Here is a 16,668-nt window from a genome sequence, read left to right on the forward strand (position 1 = left end):
TGTGCACCTCGGGTGGGCACCTTGGTGCGCATGCCTTGCCTGGGCTGCGCACCAGGGCGGGCTCAAGATGGCACCCGCGTTCCTTTTTTTTCACTATCTTTCAAAACGGAAATTTTAAAATCTCATTTTTTTTTGCCTTTTTCTGGAAATTAGTGAAGGCAGCGCATCAAAGGTGCGCACCTCGCTGCCCACCACGGTGCGCAACGCCGGTGGGCACCCGGGAGTGCTTCGAAGTGTGCTCCAAGGTGCTGCGTGCACGTTGTCGGAGCCCGGTTTGCCCCGGGTGCGCACCTCGCGTGCACCTTCGTCGGGGTGGGCACCTTGGCTGGGTTTGCCCCGGCTGCGCTCCGAAGCGGGGTTATTGGAGCGCCGCCTCTTTTTTTGTCGGAGCGTTTGGTGGGGTTTCTCGCATTGGCTCTTCCGAGGCCCGGTTGCCACCCTGGCGCGCACGAAGTCGGAAGTAGGGTTAATTGCCCGGGTGCGCACCTTTGCCAGGGTGGGCACCTTACCTGGGCTGCGCACCAGGGCGGGCTCAAGATGGCACGCGCGTTCCGTTTTTTTCACTATCTTTCAAAACGGAAATTTTAAAATCTCCTTTTTTTTTTGCCTTTTCTGGAAATTAGTGAAGGCAGCGCATCAAAGGTGCGCACCTCGCTGCCCACCTTGGTGTGCTCTGAGGTGCGCACCCGGGAGCGCTACGAAGTGTGCTCCAAGGTGCGGCGTGCACGTTGTCGGAGCCCGGTTTGCCCCGGGTGCGCACCTCGCCTGCACCTTGGCCGGGGTGGGCACCTTGGCTGGGTTTGCCCAGGGTGCGCTCCGAAGCGGGGTTACTGGAGCGCCCCCTCTTTTTTTGTCAGAGCGTTTGGTGGGGTTTCTCGCATTGGCTCTTCCCAGGCCCGGTTGTTGGGTGCGCTCCCACCCTGGCGCGCGCGAAGTTGGAAGTTGGGTTAATTGCCCGGGCGCGCACCTTCGCCAGGGTGGGCACCTTGGTGCGCACACCTTGGCTGGGCTGCGCACCAGGGCGGGCTCAAGATGGCACCAGCATTCCCTTTTTCTCACTATCTTTCAAAACGGAAATTTTAAAATCTCGTTTTTTTTTTGCCTTTTATGGAAATTAGTGAAGGCATCGCATCAAAGGTGCGCACCTCGCTGCCCACCTTGGTGTGCTCCGAGGTGCCCACCACGGTGCGCAACGCCGGTGCGAACCCGGGAGCGCCCCGATGTGTGCTCCAAGGTGCGGCGTGCACGAAGTCGGACCCCGGTTTGCCCCGGGTGCGCACCTCGCGTGCACCTTGGTGCGCACACCTTGGCTGGGTTGCGCGGCCTGGTGGGCACCATGGTGCGCACCAAGGAGCGCTCCGAAGTGTGCTCCAAGGTGCGGCGTGCACGAAGTCGGAGCCCGGTTTGCCCCGGGTACGCACCTCGCGTGCACCTTCGCCGGGGTGGGCACCTCGGCTGGGTTGCGCGCCCTGGTGCGCACCAAGGAGCGCTCCGAAGTGTGCTCCAAGGTGCGGCGTGCACGAAGTCGGAGCCCGGTTTGCCCCGGGTGCGCACCTTCGCCGCGGTGCGCACCATGGCGTGCACGAAGTCGGAGCCCGGTTTGCCCCGGGTGCGCACCTCGCGTGCACCTTCGGCGGGGTTGCGCGCCCTGGTGGGCACCATGGTGCGCACCAAGGAGCGCTCCGAAGTGTGCTCCAAGGTGCGGCGTGCACGAAGTCGGAGCCCGGTTTGCCCCGGGTGCGCACCTCGCGTGCACCTTCGGCGGGGTTGCGCGCCCTGGTGGGCACCATGGTGCGCACCAAGGAGCGCTCCGAAGTGTGCTCCAAGGTGCGGCGTGCACGAAGTCGGAGCCCGGTTTGCCCCGGGTGCGCACCTCGCGTGCACCTTCGCCGCGGTGGGCACCATGGCGTGCACGAAGTCGGAGCCCGGTTTGCCCCGGGTGCGCACCTCGCGTGCACCTTCGCCGGGGTGGGCACCTCGGCTGGGTTGCGCGCCCTGGTGCGCACCAAGGAGCGCTCCGAAGTGTGCTCCAAGGTGCGGCGTGCACGAAGTCGGAGCCCGGTTTGCCCCGGGTGCGCACCTCGCGTGCACCTTCGCCAGGGTGGGCACCTCGGTGCGCACACCTTCTCAATGTTTTCTTGCCTTTTCTGGAAATTGGTGAAGGCAGCGCATCAAAGGTGCGCACCTCGGTGTGCTCCGAGGTGCGAACCCGAGAGCGCTCCGAGGTGCCCACGAAGTCGAAAGTCGGGTTAATTGCATTGTTTTCCCCGGGTGCGCTCCGAGGTGCGCAACATCGGCGCGCACCAAGGAGGGCTCCGAAGTGTGCTCCAAGGTGCGCACGATGGCGTGCACCTCTGGTGCGCACGATTCGGAGCTCGGTTTGACCGGGGTGCGCACACCTTGGCTGGGTTGCGCACCTTTTGTGCGCTCCAAGGTGCGCACGAAGTCGGAGCTCGGTTTGCCCCGGGTGCGCACCTTCGCCAGGGTGCGCACCTTGATGCGCACGCCTTGGCTGGGCTGCGCACCTTGGTGGGCGCCATGGTGCGCACCTTTCGTGCGCTCCAAGGTGCGCACGAAGTCGGAGCTCGGTTTGCCCCGGGTGCGCACCTTGGTGGGCGCCATGGTGCACTCCGAGGTGCCCAAGATTGGTGCGCACCAAGGAGCGCTCCGAAGTGCGCTCCAAGGTGCGCGCGAAGTCGAAAGTTGGGTTAATTGTCCGGTTTGCCTCGGGTGCGCACCTTGCGTGCACCTTCGCCAGGGTGGGCGCCTTGGTGCGCACACCTTGGCTGGGCTGCGCACACCTTGGCACCCGCGTTTCCTTCATTTTAAATTTTTTTTTTTTACAATCTCTCAAGTGGGAAATTCTATAATCTCAACTTTTTTTGCCTTTTCAGGAAACTTTTGAATGGAGCGCATCATTGGTGCGCTCCGAAGTGTGCTCCAAAGCTCTCTCCAGCTGCGTGCACCTGCCCCGGCCGCGCACCCGGCCCCGCCCAGCTTCGCTCACCTGTCCCGGGCGTCTGGTGCGGAACCTTAGAGTAAGAAACATCACCGTGCACCTTGGCCAACGTGCGCGACTCGACCGAGCGCGCACTGGCCGAGGTGCACACCGATTTCACCTGGGTGCGCGCGCAGCACCTCGGGCGCACCGGGGTGCGCGCACAACGCCCGGGTTGCACCGTGGCCTGTGTGCTCGGGGCGCCTCGGGTGCGCGCTCGGTGTCGCCCCCGCGCGCGCGGTAGTGCGGGCAGCGCACCCCGGCCCGGCCCGGCCCCGACGAGAACGCAAACGGGCAAAAGGTTTATTCAAATAGCATTGCGACGCCCGGCGAAAAACTAAAAAAGGGTGCAACACCGGGACTTCCCGGGAGGTCACCCATCCCAGTACTACTCCGGCCCAAGCGCGCTTAACTGCGGAGTTCTGATGGGATCCGGTGCACTAACGCTGGTATGATCGCACCCGTTATGAGCTTGTCGCAGTGTGTACTTAGCAAACCGCGACCCACGTGCGAATCCACCCCGGCCACCCACCCCCGTCGAGGTGCACACCCTCCCTCGCGAAGTGCGCCCCGTTCGCCAAGTGTGAGCCCTGCCCGGGTGCGCGCACCTTGCTAGGGCGTCGGGTGTGCACCCGGCCCGGCCTACGTGCGTGCACCTGGAGGGGGCGTCGTGTGCGTGCAGTGTCCCGTCTGCAACGCGGTGCCCACACACCACCTCGGGCGCAACGACCTGCGCTCACATGTGGGCCGAGTGCACCTTGGTGCATGTTCGGGGCGCCTCGGGTGCACGCTCGATCTTGCCCCGGTGCACCAAGGCGCTCGGTTTGCCCCGGGTGCGCACTTGGTGCAAGGTGGGCACCCAAAATAGGGATCAAGCACCAAAACACAAGTTTCGGGATGCAAAATGGGACCCAAGGACCACAAATGCGTTCCAAGACCCATGATGGGTCCACGAGAACAAAAATGTGTTCCGAGACTTAATAAACAAATATTGGGTTTTAGGAGAAGAAACATGCTCTGATGCCCAAAACGAGAATCGACCCCGAAAAGGCCACAGGCCAAAAGTGGGATGCGAGACAAAAAAAAATGGGACCCGAGGACCAAAATTGGGTTCCCAGGTCGAAGACAGGGCAACCGGACAAGAAACGACCTCTAAGGCTCGAAATGAGTCCCGGCGACTAAAACTTGACAAGAAGCACCCATCAGGCACCCAACTCGACACCCATGGGATGCCGACCCACCCGGGCTTCCACCTAGCACACCTTGGCACCCACCCACCCTCGCACCCAACCTCGCACCCAACTTAGCACCTTTGAACCCACATTGGCACTCACCCTGACCCTGGCACCTTGGAACCCACATTGGCACTCACCTTGACCCTGGCACCCACCTTTGCACTCACCTTGGGACCCACCCTGGCTCCCACCTCGGCACCCACCCAGACACCCACCTTGGTTCCTTGGCACCCACCTTGGATCCTTGGCACCCACCCCGACACCCACCTTGGCACGCAACTTGGCTACTTGCCACCCATCTTGGCTCCTTGACGCCCACCCCGACAACCACCCCGTGACCTACCCTGGCTAGGGTTGGTGCACACCCACCCTGGTGCCCACCTTGGCACCCACCCTATGACCCACCTTGGCACGCACCTTAGTACCCACCCCGTTACCCACCCTAGGACCCACCCCGTGACCCACCTTGGCCAGGGTGGGTGCCTTGGTGCGCACAACTTGCCTGGGCTGCACACCAGGGCGGGCTCAAGATGGCACCCGCGTTCCGTTTTTTTCACTATCTTTCAAAACGGAAATTTTAAAATCTCATTTTTTTCTTTTTTTTGCCTTTTCTGGAAATTAGTGAAGGCAGCGCATCAAAGGTGCGCAATGCTGGTGCGAACCCGGGAGCGCTCCGATGTGTGCTCCAAGGTGCGGCGTGCACGAAGTCCGAGCCCGGTTTGCCCCGGGTGCGCACCTCGCGTGCACCTTCGCCGGGGTGAGCACCTTGGCTGGGTTGCGCGCCCTGGTGCGTACCAAGGAGCGCTCTGAAGTGTGCTCCAAGGTGCGGCGTGCACGAAGTCGGAGCCCGGTTTGCCCCGGGTGTGCACCTCGGGTGCGCACCTCGCGTGCACCTTCGCTGCGGTGGGCACCTTGGCTGGGTTGCGCGCCTTGGTGGGCACCATGCAGTGCACGAAGTCGGAGCCCGGTTTGCCCCGGGCGCGCACCTCCGCCAGGGTGGGCACCTTGGTGCGCACAACTTGCCTGGGCTGCGCACCAGGAAGGGCTCAAGATGGCACCCGCGTTCCGTTTTTTTCACTATCTTTCAGAACGGAAATTTTAAAATATCGTTTTTTTTTGCCTTTTCTGGAAATTAGTGAAGGCAGCGCATCAAAGGTGCGCAACGCTGGTGCGAACCTGGGAGCGCTCCGATGTGTGCTCCAAGGTGCGGCGTGCACAAAGTCGGAGCCCGGTTTGCCCCGGGTGCGCCCTGGTGGGCACCATGGTGCGCACCAAGGAGCGCTCCGAAGTGTGCTCCAAGGTGCGGCCTGCACGAAGTCGGAGCCCGGTTTGCCCCGGGTGTGCACCTCGGGTGGGCACCTTGGTGCGCATGCCTTGCCTGGGCTGCGCACCAGGGCGGGCTCAAGATGGCACCCGCGTTCCTTTTTTTTCACTATCTTTCAAAACGGAAATTTTAAAATCTCATTTTTTTTTGCCTTTTTCTGGAAATTAGTGAAGGCAGCGCATCAAAGGTGCGCACCTCGCTGCCCACCACGGTGCGCAACGCCGGTGGGCACCCGGGAGTGCTTCGAAGTGTGCTCCAAGGTGTTGCGTGCACGTTGTCGGAGCCCGGTTTGCCCCGGGTGCGCACCTCGCGTGCACCTTCGTCGGGGTGGGCACCTTGGCTTGGTTTGCCCCGGCTGCGCTCCGAAGCGGGGTTATTGGAGCGCCGCCTCTTTTTTTGTCGGAGCGTTTGGTGGGGTTTCTCGCATTGGCTCTTCCGAGGCCCGGTTGCCACCCTGGCGCGCACGAAGTCGGAAGTAGGGTTAATTGCCCGGGTGCGCACCTTTGCCAGGGTGGCACCTTACCTGGGCTGCGCACCAGGGCGGGCTCAAGATGGCACGCGCGTTCCGTTTTTTTCACTATCTTTCAAAACGGAAATTTTAAAATCTCCTTTTTTTTTTGCCTTTTCTGGAAATTAGTGAAGGCAGCGCATCAAAGGTGCGCACCTCGCTGCCCACCTTGGTGTGCTCTGAGGTGCGCACCCGGGAGCGCTACGAAGTGTGCTCCAAGGTGCGGCGTGCACGTTGTCGGAGCCCGGTTTGCCCCGGGTGCGCACCTCGCCTGCACCTTGGCCGGGGTGGGCACCTTGGCTGGGTTTGCCCAGGGTGCGCTCCGAAGCGGGGTTACTGGAGCGCCCCCTCTTTTTTTGTCAGAGAGTTTGGTGGGGTTTCTCGCATTGGCTCTTCCCAGGCCCGGTTGTTGGGTGCGCTCCCACCCTGGCGCGCGCGAAGTTGGAAGTTGGGTTAATTGCCCGGGCGCGCACCTTCGCCAGGGTGGGCACCTTGGTGCGCAAACCTTGGCTGGGCTGCGCACCAGGGCGGGCTCAAGATGGCACCAGCATTCCCTTTTTCTCACTATCTTTCAAAACGGAAATTTTAAAATCTCGTTTTTTTTTTGCCTTTTATGGAAATTAGTGAAGGCATCGCATCAAAGGTGCGCACCTCGCTGCCCACCTTGGTGTGCTCCGAGGTGCCCACCACGGTGCGCAACGCCGGTGCGAACCCGGGAGCGCCCCGATGTGTGCTCCAAGGTGCGGCGTGCACGAAGTCGGACCCCGGTTTGCCCCGGGTGCGCACCTCGCGTGCACCTTGGTGCGCACACCTTGGCTGGGTTGCGCGGCCTGGTGGGCACCATGGTGCGCACCAAGGAGCGCTCCGAAGTGTGCTCCAAGGTGCGGCGTGCACGAAGTCGGAGCCCGGTTTGCCCCGGGTGCGCACCTTCGCCGCGGTGGGCACCATGGCGTGCACGAAGTCGGAGCCCGGTTTGCCCCGGGTGCGCACCTCGCGTGCACCTTCGCCGGGGTGGGCACCTCGGCTGGGTTGCGCGCCCTGGTGCGCACCAAGGAGCGCTCTGAAGTGTGCTCCAAGGTGCGGCGTGCACGAAGTCGGAGCCCGGTTTGCCCCGGGTGTGCACCTCGCGTGCACCTTCGCTGCGGTGGGCACCTTGGCTGGGTTGCGCGCCTTGGTGGGCACCATGCAGTGCACGAAGTCGGAGCCCGGTTTGCCCCGGGCGCGCACCTCCGCCAGGGTGGGCACCTTGGTGCGCACAACTTGCCTGGGCTGCGCACCAGGAAGGGCTCAAGATGGCACCCGCGTTCCGTTTTTTTCACTATCTTTCAGAACGGAAATTTTAAAATATCGTTTTTTTTTGCCTTTTCTGGAAATTAGTGAAGGCAGCGCATCAAAGGTGCGCAACGCTGGTGCGAACCTGGGAGCGCTCCGATGTGTGCTCCAAGGTGCGGCGTGCACGAAGTCGGACCCCGGTTTGCCCCGGGTGCGCACCTCGCGTGCACCTTGGTGCGCACACCTTGGCTGGGTTGCGCGCCCTGGTGGGCACCATGGTGCGCACCAAGGAGCGCTCCGAAGTGTGCTCCAAGGTGCGGCGTGCACGAAGTCGGAGCCCGGTTTGCCCCGGGTGCGCACCTCGCGTGCACCTTCGCCGCGGTGGGCACCATGGCGTGCACGAAGTCGGAGCCCGGTTTGCCCCGGGTGCGCACCTCGCGTGCACCTTCGCCGGGGTGGGCACCTTGGTGTGCAGACCTTGGCTGGGTTGCGCGCCCTGGTGGGCACCATGGTGCGCACCAAGGAGCGCTCCGAAGTGTGCTCCAAGGTGCGGCCTGCACGAAGTCGGAGCCCGGTTTGCCCCGGGTGTGCACCTCGGGTGGGCACCTTGGTGCGCATGCCTTGCCTGGGCTGCGCACCAGGGCGGGCTCAAGATGGCACCCGCGTTCCTTTTTTTTCACTATCTTTCAAAACGGAAATTTTAAAATCTCATTTTTTTTTGCCTTTTTCTGGAAATTAGTGAAGGCAGCGCATCAAAGGTGCGCACCTCGCTGCCCACCACGGTGCGCAACACCGGTGGGCACCCGGGAGTGCTTCGAAGTGTGCTCCAAGGTGCTGCGTGCACGTTGTCGGAGCCCGGTTTGCCCCGGGTGCGCACCTCGCGTGCACCTTCGTCGGGGTGGGCACCTTGGCTGGGTTTGCCCCGGCTGCGCTCCGAAGCGGGGTTATTGGAGCGCCGCCTCTTTTTTTGTCGGAGCGTTTGGTGGGGTTTCTCGCATTGGCTCTTCCGAGGCCCGGTTGCCACCCTGGCGCGCACGAAGTCGGAAGTAGGGTTAATTGCCCGGGTGCGCACCTTTGCCAGGGTGGGCACCTTACCTGGGCTGCGCACCAGGGCGGGCTCAAGATGGCACGCGCGTTCCGTTTTTTTCACTATCTTTCAAAACGGAAATTTTAAAATCTCCTTTTTTTTTTGCCTTTTCTGGAAATTAGTGAAGGCAGCGCATCAAAGGTGCGCACCTCGCTGCCCACCTTGGTGTGCTCTGAGGTGCGCACCCGGGAGCGCTACGAAGTGTGCTCCAAGGTGCGGCGTGCACGTTGTCGGAGCCCGGTTTGCCCCGGGTGCGCACCTCGCCTGCACCTTGGCCGGGGTGGGCACCTTGGCTGGGTTTGCCCAGGGTGCGCTCCGAAGCGGGGTTACTGGAGCGCCCCCTCTTTTTTTGTCAGAGCGTTTGGTGGGGTTTCTCGCATTGGCTCTTCCCAGGCCCGGTTGTTGGGTGCGCTCCCACCCTGGCGCGCGCGAAGTTGGAAGTTGGGTTAATTGCCCGGGCGCGCACCTTCGCCAGGGTGGGCACCTTGGTGCGCACACCTTGGCTGGGCTGCGCACCAGGGCGGGCTCAAGATGGCACCAGCATTCCCTTTTTCTCACTATCTTTCAAAACGGAAATTTTAAAATCTCGTTTTTTTTTTGCCTTTTATGGAAATTAGTGAAGGCATCGCATCAAAGGTGCGCACCTCGCTGCCCACCTTGGTGTGCTCCGAGGTGCCCACCACGGTGCGCAACGCCGGTGCGAACCCGGGAGCGCCCCGATGTGTGCTCCAAGGTGCGGCGTGCACGAAGTCGGACCCCGGTTTGCCCCGGGTGCGCACCTCGCGTGCACCTTGGTGCGCACACCTTGGCTGGGTTGCGCGGCCTGGTGGGCACCATGGTGCGCACCAAGGAGCGCTCCGAAGTGTGCTCCAAGGTGCGGCGTGCACGAAGTCGGAGCCCGGTTTGCCCCGGGTACGCACCTCGCGTGCACCTTCGCCGGGGTGGGCACCTCGGCTGGGTTGCGCGCCCTGGTGCGCACCAAGGAGCGCTCCGAAGTGTGCTCCAAGGTGCGGCGTGCACGAAGTCGGAGCCCGGTTTGCCCCGGGTGCGCACCTTCGCCGCGGTGCGCACCATGGCGTGCACGAAGTCGGAGCCCGGTTTGCCCCGGGTGCGCACCTCGCGTGCACCTTCGGCGGGGTTGCGCGCCCTGGTGGGCACCATGGTGCGCACCAAGGAGCGCTCCGAAGTGTGCTCCAAGGTGCGGCGTGCACGAAGTCGGAGCCCGGTTTGCCCCGGGTGCGCACCTCGCGTGCACCTTCGGCGGGGTTGCGCGCCCTGGTGGGCACCATGGTGCGCACCAAGGAGCGCTCCGAAGTGTGCTCCAAGGTGCGGCGTGCACGAAGTCGGAGCCCGGTTTGCCCCGGGTGCGCACCTCGCGTGCACCTTCGCCGCGGTGGGCACCATGGCGTGCACGAAGTCGGAGCCCGGTTTGCCCCGGGTGCGCACCTCGCGTGCACCTTCGCCGGGGTGGGCACCTCGGCTGGGTTGCGCGCCCTGGTGCGCACCAAGGAGCGCTCCGAAGTGTGCTCCAAGGTGCGGCGTGCACGAAGTCGGAGCCCGGTTTGCCCCGGGTGCGCACCTCGCGTGCACCTTCGCCAGGGTGGGCACCTCGGTGCGCACACCTTCTCAATGTTTTCTTGCCTTTTCTGGAAATTGGTGAAGGCAGCGCATCAAAGGTGCGCACCTCGGTGTGCTCCGAGGTGCGAACCCGAGAGCGCTCCGAGGTGCCCACGAAGTCGAAAGTCGGGTTAATTGCATTGTTTTCCCCGGGTGCGCTCCGAGGTGCGCAACATCGGCGCGCACCAAGGAGGGCTCCGAAGTGTGCTCCAAGGTGCGCACGATGGCGTGCACCTCTGGTGCGCACGATTCGGAGCTCGGTTTGACCGGGGTGCGCACACCTTGGCTGGGTTGCGCACCTTTTGTGCGCTCCAAGGTGCGCACGAAGTCGGAGCTCGGTTTGCCCCGGGTGCGCACCTTCGCCAGGGTGCGCACCTTGATGCGCACGCCTTGGCTGGGCTGCGCACCTTGGTGGGCGCCATGGTGCGCACCTTTCGTGCGCTCCAAGGTGCGCACGAAGTCGGAGCTCGGTTTGCCCCGGGTGCGCACCTTGGTGGGCGCCATGGTGCACTCCGAGGTGCCCAAGATTGGTGCGCACCAAGGAGCGCTCCGAAGTGCGCTCCAAGGTGCGCGCGAAGTCGAAAGTTGGGTTAATTGTCCGGTTTGCCTCGGGTGCGCACCTTGCGTGCACCTTCGCCAGGGTGGGCGCCTTGGTGCGCACACCTTGGCTGGGCTGCGCACACCTTGGCACCCGCGTTTCCTTCATTTTAAATTTTTTTTTTTTACAATCTCTCAAGTGGGAAATTCTATAATCTCAACTTTTTTTGCCTTTTCAGGAAACTTTTGAATGGAGCGCATCATTGGTGCGCTCCGAAGTGTGCTCCAAAGCTCTCTCCAGCTGCGTGCACCTGCCCCGGCCGCGCACCCGGCCCCGCCCAGCTTCGCTCACCTGTCCCGGGCGTCTGGTGCGGAACCTTAGAGTAAGAAACATCACCGTGCACCTTGGCCAACGTGCGCGACTCGACCGAGCGCGCACTGGCCGAGGTGCACACCGATTTCACCTGGGTGCGCGCGCAGCACCTCGGGCGCACCGGGGTGCGCGCACAACGCCCGGGTTGCACCGTGGCCTGTGTGCTCGGGGCGCCTCGGGTGCGCGCTCGGTGTCGCCCCCGCGCGCGCGGTAGTGCGGGCAGCGCACCCCGGCCCGGCCCGGCCCCGACGAGAACGCAAACGGGCAAAAGGTTTATTCAAATAGCATTGCGACGCCCGGCGAAAAACTAAAAAAGGGTGCAACACCGGGACTTCCCGGGAGGTCACCCATCCCAGTACTACTCCGGCCCAAGCGCGCTTAACTGCGGAGTTCTGATGGGATCCGGTGCACTAACGCTGGTATGATCGCACCCGTTATGAGCTTGTCGCAGTGTGTACTTAGCAAACCGCGACCCACGTGCGAATCCACCCCGGCCACCCACCCCCGTCGAGGTGCACACCCTCCCTCGCGAAGTGCGCCCCGTTCGCCAAGTGTGAGCCCTGCCCGGGTGCGCGCACCTTGCTAGGGCGTCGGGTGTGCACCCGGCCCGGCCTACGTGCGTGCACCTGGAGGGGGCGTCGTGTGCGTGCAGTGTCCCGTCTGCAACGCGGTGCCCACACACCACCTCGGGCGCAACGACCTGCGCTCACATGTGGGCCGAGTGCACCTTGGTGCATGTTCGGGGCGCCTCGGGTGCACGCTCGATCTTGCCCCGGTGCACCAAGGCGCTCGGTTTGCCCCGGGTGCGCACTTGGTGCAAGGTGGGCACCCAAAATAGGGATCAAGCACCAAAACACAAGTTTCGGGATGCAAAATGGGACCCAAGGACCACAAATGCGTTCCAAGACCCATGATGGGTCCACGAGAACAAAAATGTGTTCCGAGACTTAATAAACAAATATTGGGTTTTAGGAGAAGAAACATGCTCTGATGCCCAAAACGAGAATCGACCCCGAAAAGGCCACAGGCCAAAAGTGGGATGCGAGACAAAAAAAAATGGGACCCGAGGACCAAAATTGGGTTCCCAGGTCGAAGACAGGGCAACCGGACAAGAAACGACCTCTAAGGCTCGAAATGAGTCCCGGCGACTAAAACTTGACAAGAAGCACCCATCAGGCACCCAACTCGACACCCATGGGATGCCGACCCACCCGGGCTTCCACCTAGCACACCTTGGCACCCACCCACCCTCGCACCCAACCTCGCACCCAACTTAGCACCTTTGAACCCACATTGGCACTCACCCTGACCCTGGCACCTTGGAACCCACATTGGCACTCACCTTGACCCTGGCACCCACCTTTGCACTCACCTTGGGACCCACCCTGGCTCCCACCTCGGCACCCACCCAGACACCCACCTTGGTTCCTTGGCACCCACCTTGGATCCTTGGCACCCACCCCGACACCCACCTTGGCACGCAACTTGGCTACTTGCCACCCATCTTGGCTCCTTGACGCCCACCCCGACAACCACCCCGTGACCTACCCTGGCTAGGGTTGGTGCACACCCACCCTGGTGCCCACCTTGGCACCCACCCTATGACCCACCTTGGCACGCACCTTAGTACCCACCCCGTTACCCACCCTAGGACCCACCCCGTGACCCACCTTGGCCAGGGTGGGTGCCTTGGTGCGCACAACTTGCCTGGGCTGCACACCAGGGCGGGCTCAAGATGGCACCCGCGTTCCGTTTTTTTCACTATCTTTCAAAACGGAAATTTTAAAATCTCATTTTTTTCTTTTTTTTGCCTTTTCTGGAAATTAGTGAAGGCAGCGCATCAAAGGTGCGCAATGCTGGTGCGAACCCGGGAGCGCTCCGATGTGTGCTCCAAGGTGCGGCGTGCACGAAGTCCGAGCCCGGTTTGCCCCGGGTGCGCACCTCGCGTGCACCTTCGCCGGGGTGAGCACCTTGGCTGGGTTGCGCGCCCTGGTGCGTACCAAGGAGCGCTCTGAAGTGTGCTCCAAGGTGCGGCGTGCACGAAGTCGGAGCCCGGTTTGCCCCGGGTGTGCACCTCGGGTGCGCACCTCGCGTGCACCTTCGCTGCGGTGGGCACCTTGGCTGGGTTGCGCGCCTTGGTGGGCACCATGCAGTGCACGAAGTCGGAGCCCGGTTTGCCCCGGGCGCGCACCTCCGCCAGGGTGGGCACCTTGGTGCGCACAACTTGCCTGGGCTGCGCACCAGGAAGGGCTCAAGATGGCACCCGCGTTCCGTTTTTTTCACTATCTTTCAGAACGGAAATTTTAAAATATCGTTTTTTTTTGCCTTTTCTGGAAATTAGTGAAGGCAGCGCATCAAAGGTGCGCAACGCTGGTGCGAACCTGGGAGCGCTCCGATGTGTGCTCCAAGGTGCGGCGTGCACAAAGTCGGAGCCCGGTTTGCCCCGGGTGCGCCCTGGTGGGCACCATGGTGCGCACCAAGGAGCGCTCCGAAGTGTGCTCCAAGGTGCGGCCTGCACGAAGTCGGAGCCCGGTTTGCCCCGGGTGTGCACCTCGGGTGGGCACCTTGGTGCGCATGCCTTGCCTGGGCTGCGCACCAGGGCGGGCTCAAGATGGCACCCGCGTTCCTTTTTTTTCACTATCTTTCAAAACGGAAATTTTAAAATCTCATTTTTTTTTGCCTTTTTCTGGAAATTAGTGAAGGCAGCGCATCAAAGGTGCGCACCTCGCTGCCCACCACGGTGCGCAACGCCGGTGGGCACCCGGGAGTGCTTCGAAGTGTGCTCCAAGGTGTTGCGTGCACGTTGTCGGAGCCCGGTTTGCCCCGGGTGCGCACCTCGCGTGCACCTTCGTCGGGGTGGGCACCTTGGCTTGGTTTGCCCCGGCTGCGCTCCGAAGCGGGGTTATTGGAGCGCCGCCTCTTTTTTTGTCGGAGCGTTTGGTGGGGTTTCTCGCATTGGCTCTTCCGAGGCCCGGTTGCCACCCTGGCGCGCACGAAGTCGGAAGTAGGGTTAATTGCCCGGGTGCGCACCTTTGCCAGGGTGGCACCTTACCTGGGCTGCGCACCAGGGCGGGCTCAAGATGGCACGCGCGTTCCGTTTTTTTCACTATCTTTCAAAACGGAAATTTTAAAATCTCCTTTTTTTTTTGCCTTTTCTGGAAATTAGTGAAGGCAGCGCATCAAAGGTGCGCACCTCGCTGCCCACCTTGGTGTGCTCTGAGGTGCGCACCCGGGAGCGCTACGAAGTGTGCTCCAAGGTGCGGCGTGCACGTTGTCGGAGCCCGGTTTGCCCCGGGTGCGCACCTCGCCTGCACCTTGGCCGGGGTGGGCACCTTGGCTGGGTTTGCCCAGGGTGCGCTCCGAAGCGGGGTTACTGGAGCGCCCCCTCTTTTTTTGTCAGAGAGTTTGGTGGGGTTTCTCGCATTGGCTCTTCCCAGGCCCGGTTGTTGGGTGCGCTCCCACCCTGGCGCGCGCGAAGTTGGAAGTTGGGTTAATTGCCCGGGCGCGCACCTTCGCCAGGGTGGGCACCTTGGTGCGCAAACCTTGGCTGGGCTGCGCACCAGGGCGGGCTCAAGATGGCACCAGCATTCCCTTTTTCTCACTATCTTTCAAAACGGAAATTTTAAAATCTCGTTTTTTTTTTGCCTTTTATGGAAATTAGTGAAGGCATCGCATCAAAGGTGCGCACCTCGCTGCCCACCTTGGTGTGCTCCGAGGTGCCCACCACGGTGCGCAACGCCGGTGCGAACCCGGGAGCGCCCCGATGTGTGCTCCAAGGTGCGGCGTGCACGAAGTCGGACCCCGGTTTGCCCCGGGTGCGCACCTCGCGTGCACCTTGGTGCGCACACCTTGGCTGGGTTGCGCGGCCTGGTGGGCACCATGGTGCGCACCAAGGAGCGCTCCGAAGTGTGCTCCAAGGTGCGGCGTGCACGAAGTAGGAGCCCGGTTTGCCCCGGGTGCGCACCTTCGCCGCGGTGGGCACCATGGCGTGCACGAAGTCGGAGCCCGGTTTGCCCCGGGTGCGCACCTCGCGTGCACCTTCGCCGGGGTGGGCACCTCGGCTGGGTTGCGCGCCCTGGTGCGCACCAAGGAGCGCTCTGAAGTGTGCTCCAAGGTGCGGCGTGCACGAAGTCGGAGCCCGGTTTGCCCCGGGTGTGCACCTCGCGTGCACCTTCGCTGCGGTGGGCACCTTGGCTGGGTTGCGCGCCTTGGTGGGCACCATGCAGTGCACGAAGTCGGAGCCCGGTTTGCCCCGGGCGCGCACCTCCGCCAGGGTGGGCACCTTGGTGCGCACAACTTGCCTGGGCTGCGCACCAGGAAGGGCTCAAGATGGCACCCGCGTTCCGTTTTTTTCACTATCTTTCAGAACGGAAATTTTAAAATATCGTTTTTTTTTGCCTTTTCTGGAAATTAGTGAAGGCAGCGCATCAAAGGTGCGCAACGCTGGTGCGAACCTGGGAGCGCTCCGATGTGTGCTCCAAGGTGCGGCGTGCACGAAGTCGGACCCCGGTTTGCCCCGGGTGCGCACCTCGCGTGCACCTTGGTGCGCACACCTTGGCTGGGTTGCGCGCCCTGGTGGGCACCATGGTGCGCACCAAGGAGCGCTCCGAAGTGTGCTCCAAGGTGCGGCGTGCACGAAGTCGGAGCCCGGTTTGCCCCGGGTGCGCACCTCGCGTGCACCTTCGCCGCGGTGGGCACCATGGCGTGCACGAAGTCGGAGCCCGGTTTGCCCCGGGTGCGCACCTCGCGTGCACCTTCGCCGGGGTGGGCACCTTGGTGTGCAGACCTTGGCTGGGTTGCGCGCCCTGGTGGGCACCATGGTGCGCACCAAGGAGCGCTCCGAAGTGTGCTCCAAGGTGCGGCCTGCACGAAGTCGGAGCCCGGTTTGCCCCGGGTGTGCACCTCGGGTGGGCACCTTGGTGCGCATGCCTTGCCTGGGCTGCGCACCAGGGCGGGCTCAAGATGGCACCCGCGTTCCTTTTTTTTCACTATCTTTCAAAACGGAAATTTTAAAATCTCATTTTTTTTTGCCTTTTTCTGGAAATTAGTGAAGGCAGCGCATCAAAGGTGCGCACCTCGCTGCCCACCACGGTGCGCAACACCGGTGGGCACCCGGGAGTGCTTCGAAGTGTGCTCCAAGGTGCTGCGTGCACGTTGTCGGAGCCCGGTTTGCCCCGGGTGCGCACCTCGCGTGCACCTTCGTCGGGGTGGGCACCTTGGCTGGGTTTGCCCCGGCTGCGCTCCGAAGCGGGGTTATTGGAGCGCCGCCTCTTTTTTTGTCGGAGCGTTTGGTGGGGTTTCTCGCATTGGCTCTTCCGAGGCCCGGTTGCCACCCTGGCGCGCACGAAGTCGGAAGTAGGGTTAATTGCCCGGGTGCGCACCTTTGCCAGGGTGGGCACCTTACCTGGGCTGCGCACCAGGGCGGGCTCAAGATGGCACGCGCGTTCCGTTTTTTTCACTATCTTTCAAAACGGAAATTTTAAAATCTCCTTTTTTTTTTGCCTTTTCTGGAAATTAGTGAAGGCAGCGCATCAAAGGTGCGCACCTCGCTGCCCACCTTGGTGTGCTCTGAGGTGCGCACCCGGGAGCGCTACGAAGTGTGCTCCAAGGTGCGGCGTGCACGTTGTCGGAGCCCGGTTTGCCCCGGGTGCGCACCTCGCCTGCACCTTGGCCGGGGTGGGCACCTTGGCTGGGTTTGCCCAGGGTGCGCTCCGAAG

At 62.7% G+C, this 16,668-nt stretch overlaps 2 non-coding genes across 2 annotated transcripts; both read right to left on the reverse strand.

Annotated features, from left to right (window-relative positions):
• Nucleotides 1-3,342: 3,342 nt before the first annotated feature.
• LOC131871818 (5S ribosomal RNA) lies at nucleotides 3,343-3,461 on the reverse strand. Its single transcript, XR_009370019.1, has one exon. It is a non-coding gene; the product is annotated as a 5S ribosomal RNA (ribosomal RNA).
• A 7,804-nt stretch (nucleotides 3,462-11,265) lies between these two features.
• Nucleotides 11,266-11,384, reverse strand: LOC131871819 (5S ribosomal RNA). Its single transcript, XR_009370020.1, has one exon. It is a non-coding gene; the product is annotated as a 5S ribosomal RNA (ribosomal RNA).
• Between the last annotated feature and the right edge of the window lie 5,284 nt (nucleotides 11,385-16,668).

This window comes from Cryptomeria japonica, unplaced genomic scaffold (assembly GCF_030272615.1).
Source record: "Cryptomeria japonica unplaced genomic scaffold, Sugi_1.0 HiC_scaffold_466, whole genome shotgun sequence".
Taxonomy (NCBI): Eukaryota; Viridiplantae; Streptophyta; class Pinopsida; order Cupressales; family Cupressaceae; genus Cryptomeria; species Cryptomeria japonica.